We start from the raw sequence: 12,632 nt of genomic DNA on the forward strand, positions 1-12,632 counted from the left end.
ATGGCATCTGGTGCATTGGTGACTATTATTATTGTTTGCAATTGAAGACAAAGGTTTTCGAAGGTTCAGTGCAGGAAGAGATAGTCAATAATCTCAGGCCTGAGTCTCCTGCTTTCTTCTGACTTGTGTATTAGTATTTGCCTTGTATAGAGAACAGGGTTCATGAATCCAAGAGGGGTGTGGTCTCCCCGGATTTTTCAGACCTCCTTTCCTCATTGTCCCACCAACCTACACACACACACACACACACACACACACACTCACTCTCTTACGTTGGATATATTATCACAAAAGGGCACATTCTGTGATTTCCAAGGGCCCCAATGACACCTCCAAACTGTAAAACATGGAGTTTGGAGTCATGGAGGCAGAGGGAGTTTCTTGGTGCAGATGTGAGCAGAGTGGTGCCTTGAAAAGAACCCTGGGGCAGGAACAAGGGAACAGGTCTGAAGGAGGATAACTCAAGTGTTGGCGATGCAAAGGGTCAGGGGGAAAACACATTTTATAACAATATCCATAAAGACGACAATAATAATAATAATAATAATAATAATTGTGGCGATAAGAATAGGGATGAGGATGGGCCAGGCATGCTGTGGACTTTGTCTCACTGTATCCTTAATGACAAACCTACGACGTAGGTTTGTAGGTACCAATTCTATCCCCATTTTTAAAATAAGGGAACTAAGAATTGAAAGATTGAATGGCCTGCCTTACACTGCAGAGCTTCCCTTAGATTGACTACCTTTTTCCTCCCTCTCTTCATTCCTCTAATGTCTTCCCTCTGGTGTGTGTGTATGTGTGTGTGTGTGTGTGTGTGTGTGTGTGTACCTCCTACTCAAGTCCCCATGTATGCTAACACACACATCTCCCCAAGCACTCATGCTGCCATATGCATCCCGGCAGGAATGTCACACGTCTGCTTTGGTCCATCAATGCCCAGCCTGCCCTGCCAGTGCCTGCTCACAGTGGAAAACCTTCCTGAGGATGAGCCGCAGAAAGGAGACGTCCAACAGAAAAGAGGGAAAAAAGGCTAAGTTTGAGAATGTTTTCCAAACTGGATGATTTTTGTTATTTCAGGCTCAGGTCATGTTACCACCAATAAAGTCAAGCAGGGCCACAGGTTGGTGGGCCCTGAAGACCCACTTTATGGAGTGACTCGGCAAGCCCAGCATTTCTTGCAGACACAGGGACCCCTACACGAATCAGAAAGCTGCTTTTCTCTGAATCATTCTCCAACGTTCCCAAGGCCTAGGCTGCGACTGCTGACCTCATCTATGACCTCTTCATCTGTGTCCTTGGGCAACCCCTGGGCATCTCTGGTCCTCTTCAACTTTCCTATCTGAAAAATGAGAAAAGAACTAAACCTTGCTTATCCATCTCGAAGGCTTATCATGAGGTTCCAAGGAGAACATAGAGGAGAAATTGCTTTCAAACTGGTGAGATGGGTAGGGGTGGTGTGGAGAGGAAAGAGGAAAACACTTACAGAGAACAAGCGCTTTTGAAAACGGAGGTTAGGCGAATTCAAGTTGTTTCGTTCGCGACTCTCTGTCACATTAGAAATGCTAGGGCTGGGACTGCCCAAGCAGCCTGGGAAGCTCTGAGTGCTGTCACTTTAAAAGTAAAGTGAAGTGTTCATTAGCTGGGCTATTTTTTCAGGTGTGTTCTAATTGTACTAATTAACTCTAAGGTAGATTTTAGCACTCCAGCCTCCATCGCTGCCTTCAAATGCCAAAACAAATCTTGCCATAATTACCAGCAATCCTTTTCATTACCGGCTGCCTAATTATCCTATTAATAGCACATCCTAAGAGACAGTATTTGCTTGGCAGGCAAATATTTGTTTTTAAATGAGCAAACACAAAGACAAACTGCTCTGTTTGCAGAAGGATTCCAAAATGCAAAATGGTTTATATTCATAGAAAAAATAATAATCCAAGTAAAACCAAATGCTTAATCTATTTGAAGCATTTGAACATTAAAATATATGTTTTTTTGCCCTGGTTTCAGTCCTTCCTTGCTGGGAGGATTGGGTGCTAGAAGGATTTTTAAGACTTTTCTGTCATATGGACTTGGATATCCTATTGGGTTGGAGATAAAGTTGGTTAAAGAGAGAAAGATGAAGACAACCGACATGGAATAATGTTAGAGCCAGAGGATTATGGAACCTTGAGGCCAGAGGTTTGATTCCCATACCTGGCTGATCATCAGAGTTACCTGGGAAGAGACGGGTCAAACGCATCTTCCCAGACCTGCTGGTTTCTTTCTTCCTTTCTTCCATATAGAAGTGTATTGTTCAAATGAAAATAAATTTACCTCCTCAGCTCACCCCCATTCCATCCCCACTCCAGTCCTTTCCTGCTATTATCCCATAGATGCCTATGAATATGCACAATTGCCTTTTCCTTTTTTGAAAACAAGAATGAGCCTGCAATCCCAGCTACTTGCAAGACTGAGGCAGGAGGACTGCTTGAGGCCAGGATTTCAAGACTAGCCTGGGCAACATAGCAAGACCCTGTTTCTAAAATACAAAAATTAGAAAATAAAATAAGAAAGAAATCATACTATCTGTTAGATCGAACAATTTGCAATTGCTGACATGCCAGTGCTTTATAATCTACCAAATGGCGATTTCACATGGCTCAATTTAAGACACTGCTCTGTATTTGTTGCCACATTAAAAAAAAATCTATAGAGTGTTGTATTAGGTTAGTGCTAAAGTATTTGCCATGACTTTTAATGGCAAAAACCACAATTACGTTTGCCCCAACCTATATATGAAGGCAGCACCACTCTCTACAGATGGCCCGTCCACTTCCTTCTACTTTTCAGGTTTATGAACTGCAGAGAACTGCTGTGACGCCGGCCTCTCTATCTCCCGACCTGGGTCTCCCTTCCAGTCTTGAGTTCCTGTCCCACTTGTTCTGGGTGCCCTCCCCTGACTATACCAACCTTTACTGATATACTTGCACCTCTGAGCCTGTCATTCTCACCCCCGACAACGTTTTACCATTTAACTAGAGATTTTAAAATATTGTCAATGTTGTCCACTGTTTAACTACACTGACCACCACTCCCACCTCAGAAACCCCTATTGGCTCCCAAAAGCCTCCTGGGTACACAGTCCTCCCTGGGTGCTGAACAGTCTCCATGCATGGCCCCTCTGGTGCCTCCTGGGTACACAGTCCTCCCTGGGTGCTGAACACTCTCCATGCATGGCCCCTCTGGCACTCCAGCTTGGCTCCTATTGTCTTGGTTGCTGCTGCTGTCATCCCAGAATGCCTGCGACTGGCACACAGTAGGAGGTCAATTAGAGGTCCTTTTAGGAGCTGAGTACACCCTCCACTCATATCAGGCTCTTTACAAAGATCTGTGATTGTTGTCCTGTGGTCCTTATTGGTCTCAGTTTCCTCATCTGTCAAATGCATTGGCTTCACTGCACTGCTGTAGGGTTAAATCAAATCTCTATAGTACCTATTGAACACCTGCCACTTAGCAGGGATTAATTAAATGGTAGTTGTTATTACTATTAGAGCTGATTTGAATGGTATAATTTGGCAGTTGGTTTGAGAGAGATATTCTTTTGTTGTTGTTGTTGTTGTTGTTTTGAGATGGAGTCTCACTCTGTCGCCAGGCTGGAGTGCAGTGGTGCAATGGGTCACTGCAACCTCTGCCTCCCAGGTTCAAGTGATTCTCCTGCCTCAGCCTCCTGAGCAGCTGGGACTACAGGCATGTGCCGCCACGCCAGGCTAATTTTTGTATTTTTAGTAGAGACGGGGTTTCACCATGTTGGCAAGGAGGGTCTCAATCTCTTGACCTTGTGATCTACCTGCCTCAGCCTCCCAAAATGCGGGGATAACAGGCGTGAGCCACCATGCTTGGCCGAGAGAGATATTATTTGCCATGTTAGAAATATATTTTTATACATATATTTTTTTCTTAATTTTCTGAGATTTGAATTCAGAATATGTTTAAATTCATTGAATAATTGTTATCAAACATAAGTTAATTAAAATATTTTAGGCCAAGGTGGGCAGATCACTTGAGCCCAGGAGTTTGACACCAGCCTGGGCAATATAGTGAGACTTTATCTCTACAAAACATAAAAATAAAAATTGACATTGAAATGCCATATTACATCATTGGACTGCCTCATAGTAAATGATTCTTATGTTCCTGAGGTCAATCCTAATAAACCAGCGGATTGTTCTCTTGCTAGATTGCTGAATGCAGTAGTTTATATCATACCATGAATTTTTACATTTATATTTACTTTTAAAATCTGTTAATCTTATCAGAATTCAGCAATCCAGTTTTCTCTGATATTTAAAAAACATATATACCTTCTCTTTGAAGCATTTTCTCTTCCTTTTGCATTAATTTGATAATAGTATTTCAATATTTAATTGATTTTAATGTTTGTCCTTAGTAGTTTTGTATTGTTACATCTCCTGTCTTGAATCCTCATTTTTGATTCATCTCTCTGATGACTGAAGCATGTCTTAAGATACTTTTTTTCTAGGAGAGCTATGTGGCTGACATATTTTCTGAGACTTGTATCATCTGAAACTGTCTTTATGTTGACCTATCAGGGGAAAAACAAATTTGTTGGGTATGGAATTTGTGGCCTTAACCTGTTCCCCATCAAGACTGCTTTAAAACACAGATCCACTTTCTTCCGGGTTATGCTGCTGTTGAGAAATTTAAGGTGAAACTTTTTTTTTTTTTTTTCAGCCTTAGTGCTCACAAGACGTATTTTAGATTTTGTAATTTCAAAAACTGTCCCTAGGGTAAGTCATTGTTTAGTAGGTATTGCTGTAGCACAATGAAAAACAAAAGATGCCTTCCATTTTGAGTTTAATTAGTGACTTTAATTCATTTGCTCAGTTTTCTTCTTCAGGGCATCCTCGGAAATACATTTTGCAAGAAACAGACAGATAAAAACCTAGATCTGGAGGGATAAATTGACATGTATAGCCTCTGGCTCAGGCTTAAAAAATTTTTATTAAAGCATTAAAAATTTACGTATTTGCTTTTTAATTTACACACAGTACAATGAACTCTTTGGTATAGAGTTCTATGAATTTTGATAATACTTGGTTATGTAATCAGCCCCACAATCAAAATACAGAACGTTTCTCTCACCCTTTTCCCCCAAAATTCCCTCGCGCTGACCCTTTGCAGTCAACTCCATCACCAACCCCTGGCAACTGTTAATCTGTTTTCTATTATCCAGGTTACTTTTAAAGAAATATTGTTCATTTTATTTAAAAAATAATCGTATACCAAACTTGCCCTTTTTTTTCTTTTAGTGTACATTTCTATGAATTTTAGCACACATATAGGTTCTTGTAACTATGAGCACAGTCAGTTCCATCACGCTTCAAAAACCCCTTATGTAGTTACTCCTCATCCCTCACCCCCACCCCTAACTCCTGGCAACCACTGATCTCCATCTTGTAGTTTTGCTGTTTCCAGAATGTCATATAAGTGAAATCATACAGTATATAGCCTTTTGAGACTAGCTTTTCTCACTTCATATAATGTCTTGATATTTGTCCAAGTTGTTCTATGTATCAATAATTTGGTCCTGGCCGGGCATTGTGGCTCACGTCTGTAATCCCAGCACTTTGGGAGGCCAAGGCAGGCAGATCACCTGAGGTCAGGAGTTCGAGACCAGCCTGGCTAACATGGTGAAACCCCGTTTCTTCTAAAAATACAGAAATTAGCTGGGCATTGTGGTGGGTGCCTGTAATCCCACATACTTGGAAGACCGACGCAGGAGAATCGCTTGAACCTGGGAGGCAGAAGTTGCAGTGAGCGGAGGTACCACTGTATTCCAGCCTGGGTGACAGAGTGAGACTCCTTCTCTAATAATAATAATAATAATAATAATAATAATAATAATAATAATAATCTGGTTCTTTTTACTGCTGAGCAGCATTCCATTGTTTGGATGTACCATAGTTGGTTTACTAATTTACCCTGGCCCAGAATTTAGGGTCTCATGGGCATTCATCAAGGGCTTCTCACAATATCACTTCATCTCTGATCTACCCCTTCCCAATTTCCCCCTTCCCACTCAGGGCTAGTGGGGTGAGTCCTACTTTGCCTCCCCCAACCGTCCTCACATCCTCTTCATATCAGCCCTCCCCTGAAGCAATACCACGTCCTTCCACTCCAAGTGCAACTCCGTCCTGGGAGATGTATTTCTAGTTGTGAGAACAGGGATAAGGGGGGATAGGGAGAGTGTCTGTGTGGCCCCAGGGCCCTGAACCAGATGCCATGGTTGGGGGGAGCCAAATGCTTTTCTGACTTTCTTCCTGACTCTTTGAGCTGCTGTGATTCAAAGGTGGAGTGGGAACAGCCCATGATTGTGTTTTTCATTTCAGTCCTGTTGACTCTGTAGCCAGGACCAATTCTCACACCTAAACATGCAGCCACTCCTTTTAGTGTCTGGGGTGAAATTTCTTTATCAGTTTGGACATTTTCATTGTGAGCTGAGAGGGGCCTATTGGGCCTTGCAAGCCTGTGGTCAAGTTTGTCCATAGCTCTCCTGTCTTGCACTTTCAATCACTTTCTGCTGGTGCTTTCCTCAATGCCTAGGAACCAAGTCAAATCTCTCCCATCATTTAAAACACAAACAAAAAACAACAGCTAAAAAGATCATCTTACCCTGAGAACTGGGTCCTGCATTATGCCATCCAACAGCTGGTTTTATTGAAGTAATTCTACACTCATTATCTTCACTTTCTAATGTATGTTCAATTCTGTTTTTTTTTTCTAGAGATTTATTTTCACAGTTTTATTATTACTATTATTATTATTATTTTTTTTTTTTGAGACGGAAGTTTCGCTCTTATTGCCCAGGCTGGAGTGCAATGGCACAATCTCCACTCACTGCAACCTCCACCTCCTGGGTTCAAGCAATTCTCCAACCTCAGCTTCCCAAGTAGCTGTGATTACAGGCGTGCACCACCACACTTGGCTAATTTTTTTTTTTGTATTTTTAGTAGAGACAGGGTTTCACCATGTTGGACTGGCTGCTCTCGAACTCCTGACCTCAGGTGTTCTGCCCACCTCAGCCTCTCAAAGTGCTGGGATTACAGGCATGAGCCATTGTGCCCGGGCTTAAATATTATTATTTTTATAATTATCATAATAATATGTGCTCCTTGCATAAAACTTGTAAAGTTCAAAAAGGAATAAAGAAGGTAACGACAACTCCCACAACCATATTGTTACCCAGAGGCAGCTATTAGTAACATTTGAACACATTTATTTCACATTTTATTAAGGATGGTTTTCTTTCTCCTTCATGATATTGTACTCTACGTAATTTTTAGTATTGATTTCTTTTATCCTCAACATTATATTATGAGCATTTTCCTGTAGTATTAAAGAAAACTCTTCAAAGACATACTTTTAATGGCCTCGTAGTATTTCAAAATATGGATGCACCATATTGTACCATTATCTAAGAGCTGGACATTTAGATTCTTTTCAATTTTTTTCTTAAGATAGTTTCTAGAAGGAGAATTATTTCTTAAACAAATGTAAACACTTCTAAGACCTGTGATACATATTAAATTGCTTTTCTGCAATGTTGAAGCAACATTGCAGAATGTTGAACACTCTCTAATCTGGACACTCTCTGCTCGGCAGTGATTTTGAGCACTGCTTTCCCAGGTGACTGTGGTTGAGCCTGATGTCATCATCAAATCAGTTCCACTAGTATGAAACAAGTAGAGAGCATTTTGTTGTTTTATTTTGCATCTCTAAATGCTGCATGATATTCCATGGTATGGACATGCCTTATTTTATTTAACTATTTCCCTTTTACTAGTCATTTGTGTTGTTTCTAATTTCTCATTAACAGAGCTAATGTTGCATTAAATCATCCTTGTACATAAATTATTCACTTAATTGATTATGTTTTCTCTTTCTCCCATATACAGGCATATATGGAGATATCATGGGTGTGGTTCTAGACCATTGTAATCAAGCAAATATTGCAATAAAGTGAATAACAGGATTTTTTTTATTTCCCAGTATATATAAAAGTTGTATTTACAGTATACTGTAGTCTATTATATTTGCAACAGCATTATGCCTAAAATTATATACTTGAATTAAAAACACCTTATTACTAAAAAAAGCAAATGGTCTTCTGAGCCTTCACTGAATCGTAATCTTTTTGGTGGTGGAGAGAAGGTCTTGCCTTGATGTTGATGGCTGTTTTCTGATGAAGGTGGTGGTGGCTGAAGGTTGTGGTGACTGTGGCAATTTCTTAAAAGAAGACAATAATGAAGTTTACTGCATTGATTGCCTTTTTTTCATGAAAGTTGTCTGTGTAGCACACAATGCTGCTTGGTAGCATTTTATCCACAGTGGAACTTCTTTCAAAATTGAAGTCAATAATCTCCAACCCTGCCCCTGTTTTATCAACTTAGTTTGTGTAATGTAATAAATCCTTTGTTGCAATTTCAATAATGTTCACAGCGTCTTCACTAGGAGTGGATTCCATCCCAAGAAACCATTTTCTTTGCTCCTCCATTAGCAGCAAGTCCTCATCTGTTAAGTTTGATCATGAGACTGTAGCAGTTTAGAGCCATCTCCAGGCCCCACCTCTAATTCTGGTTCTCTTGCTCTTTCCAGCATATCCATAGTGACTTCCTCCACCAAAAACTTGAATCTCTCAAAGTCATCCATGAGGGTTGGAATCAACTTCTTCCAAACCCCTGTTCATGTTGATATTTTGACTTTTCTTCCTATGAATCACAAATGATGTTCTTAATGGTATCTAGAATGTGAATCGTTTCCAGAAGGTTTTCAATGTACTTTGCCCAGTTCCATCAGGAATCACTATTTATGGCAGCTATAACCTTATGAAATGTGTTTCTTAAGTAACAAGACTTGAAAGTTGACATTATTCCTTAATCTATGGGCTGTAGAATGGATGTTGTGTTAGCAGGCATGAAAACAACATTCATCTTGTACATCTCTATCAAAGCCCTTGGGTGACTAGGTGCATTATCAATGAGCAGTAATATTTTAAAGGAAATATATATATTTTTCTGAACAGTTGCTATCAACAGTGGGCTTAAAATATTCAGTAAACCATGGTGTAAACAGATGTGCTGTCATCCAAGCTTTGTTCATTGGTAGAGCACAGGCAGAGTAGATTTAGCATCATTATTAAGGACCTTAGGATTTTTGGAATGGTGAATAAGCATTGGCTTCAACTTAAATTTACCAGTTGCATTAGCACCTATCAAGAGGGTCAGCTGGTGCTTTGAAGCATGGAAGCCAGGCATTGACTCTTCCTCAGTAACTTCTTCTAGATGGCATCTTCTTCCAATGTTTCATCTACACTGCAAAGCTACTGTTTAGTGTAGCAACATTCATCAATGATCTTAGCTAGATCTTCTGGATAGCTTGGGGCAGCTTCTCTAACAGCACTTCCTGCTTCACGTTGTACTTTTATGTAATGAAATTGGCTTCTTTTCTTAAATCTAATGCACGTATCTCTTCTAGCTTCCAATTTTTCTTCTACAGCTTCCTCACCTCTCAGCCTTCACAGAATTGACGAATTAGGGCCTTGCTGTGGACTAAGCTGTGGCTTAAGGGAATGTTGTGGCTGGTTTGATCTCCTATCCAGACCACTCAAACTATCCGTATATTAGCAATAAGGCTGTTATGCTTTCTTATCTACTTTCTTTCACTGGAGTAGCACTTTTAACTTTCTTCAAGACCTTTTCCTTTGCATTCACAACTTGGCTAACTGTTCAGCCCAAAAGGCTTAGCCTTCAGCCTATCTCAGCTTTTGACATACCTTCCTCACCAAGCGTAATCATTTCTAACTTTTGATTTAAAGTGAGAGATGTGTAGCTCTTCCTTTCACTTGAACACTTAGAGGGCATTGTAGGGTTATTAAATGGCCTAACTTACATATTTTTGTGTCTCAAAGAATAGGAAGGCCAAGGAGAGGGAGAGAGATGGGGGAAAGGCTGGTGGGTGGTGCAGTCGGAACACACACAACATTTATTAACTTCACCATCTTACATAGGTGAGATTTGTGGCACTCCAAATCAATTGCAATAGTAACATCAAAGATCACTGAACACAGATTATCATAAAAGATATAACAGTACTGGAAAAGTTTGAAATATTATAAGAATTATTAAATTGTGACACAGAATCAGGAAGCAAGCACATGCTGTTGGAAAAATGGCGTCAACAGACTTAGTGGACACACGGTTGCTACAAACCTTCAATTTGCAAAAGGCATATTATCTGTAAAGTGTGGCTTGGAAGGAATTTTTCAGAACTAAGAATTTGGAGGCAGAAGGTGACGTGTTCTGGGAATTTTCCGAAGGGTACCAGGAAGCACCCTCTCCCACAGAGCGCCGTCCAGCACAGGCCTGCTGCCCTCCCTCCCTTCCCTCTTCTATTCGTTGACTTTTGGACTGATTTTAATTTTCATTATTTTTTTCTTCTGGGAGAGAGTCTCACTCTGTTACCCAGGCTGGAGTGCAGTGGTACCATCTTGGCTCACTGTAATCACCACCTCCTCGGTTCAAGCCATCCTTGTGCCTCAGCCTCCCAAGTAGCTGGGATTACAGATGCATGCCACCACAGCTGGCTAATGTTTGTATTTTTAGTGGAGATGGAGTTTCACTACGTTGGCCAAGCTCGTCTCAAACTCTGTCCTCAAGTGGTCCGCCCACCTCAGCCTCCCAAAGTGCTAGGATTACAGGCCTGAGTCACCACACCACACCTGACCTGGACTGATTTTTAAAACTGTGGCAAAATATACATAAGATTGATAATTTTAACCGTTTTAAGTGTATAGCTCAGCAGTATTAAAAACGTTTACATTGCTGTGATTCCATCACCACTATCCAGCTCCAGAAATTTCTCATCTTTCCAAATGGAAACTCTGTACCCATTAAGCATTAGGTTGAAAGTAATGGTACCAACCTAATACTAACTTCCCAGCCCTTCTCCCCGCAGCCCCTGGTAACCAATGTTCTATGTTCTGTATCTGTGAATTTGCCTATTCTAGACACTTCATGTAAGTGGAATTTGTTGTATAATGTTTGTCCTTTTGTGACTGGCTTATTTCATATAGCGTAATGCCTTCAAGGTTTGTTTGTATTCTCTCCTTTAACATGTATTGTACACCTGTTCTATGCCAGATCTGCACCTTGGCTTAGGTACACCAAGGAGGCGAGATATAGGGCAGGTAGGTAAACATCATCAGCTGAGACATCCATTACTGAGTTCATACTAACAGAGATAAGCCTATCACAGGCTTCTTAAGCTCATGATTAACAAAGAGGAAAAGAGACAAAAGGGAAGATTAGGTTGAATAGAGAGAGCGAAAAAAGCTGTTACCATTGACTAGGGAGAGGAAGGCTTGGGTGGGATGGAATGGAGATTAATTTGGTTAATCAAGACGTCCTAGGTACCTTCAGGAATGATGGGTGGTTAGGGGATGGTGGTGTAAAATCTTGCTTAGCATCAAAAGATGTCATGGTGGAAAGGGGCTTAGAAATAGGTGACTACAGTCTCATTATGCAAGATTCAAAGATGCAATGCACAATTCTTACTTCGACGTCTACGAAACAATCCTAGTGTCTTTTCTAGAGGTTTCCACTGCTGTCAGTTGGCATGGATCCTTTTCATGCTTTTTCTCTGCTTTTCCACATATGCATATGGACACAAAGACATCTGTATGTTTCTCTCTGTGTGGGGGTTTGTGCATGCTTTGACCTAAATGGAATGATACTGTGTGTGAGTGTTTTTGCAACTTTACATTTTCACCAAATGGCATATCCTGAGATCACATCGTAGAGGTGCTTATAAAGCTACTTTGCTCTTTTTAATGGGCCCATGTTATGAACATTAGTTTGGATGTTGGTTTGGCTGCTTTCACAAAGACCAAATTACAGAAGCTTGCACAAGGTAGGAGGTGGTTTCCATGTAAGTGTTGGAGCAGGCACTGATCAGATGGATAGGCAGCTCTGATGACTCCACTGCATCATCTCAGAGCCAGGCTCCTCCTCCCTTGTTGCTTTGTCATCTCTTAGGGTGTTTTCCCCATTTGCATGACAGAAACTAGCTCCTCACCCTCAGAAAGGGGAGCTTTTCCCAGGTCCTGGAAAAGAGGAAAGAGGAAATGGAGGGCAAGTGTCTTCCTTTCAGGGTGTGACCCAGAAGATGCAGACATCACTCTGCTTACAACTCATTGGCTACTCTTGTGGCTGCAAGGGAGGCTGGGAAATGTCGTTTCCAGCTGCACATTTACAGGCCCAGCTCTTCCTAAAAGCCAGGGAAAATTAACATCAGGATCACAGCTCCTCTCACCGTGTGTATGCATCCTCATTTACTAAACCATTTTTCTATTGGTGGATCTTTAGATTATTTCTTACTTTCTGCTATGGCAAGCCTCACTGCAGTGACTATCCTCATTTGTGATGTTTTTGGGTGCACAAGAGTTTCTGAGACATCTGAGGCCCAAGGAGGTGGAGTAACTTGTCTTGATTCACAGGCTCTTTAGGAAGAGTGTGGGGGGATAACTGGGACTTTTGATTCCCACTCCAAGGATTCTAATATGACCATACTTT

This window comes from Macaca nemestrina, chromosome 7 (genome assembly GCF_043159975.1).
Source record: "Macaca nemestrina isolate mMacNem1 chromosome 7, mMacNem.hap1, whole genome shotgun sequence".
NCBI lineage: Eukaryota > Metazoa > Chordata > Mammalia > Primates > Cercopithecidae > Macaca > Macaca nemestrina.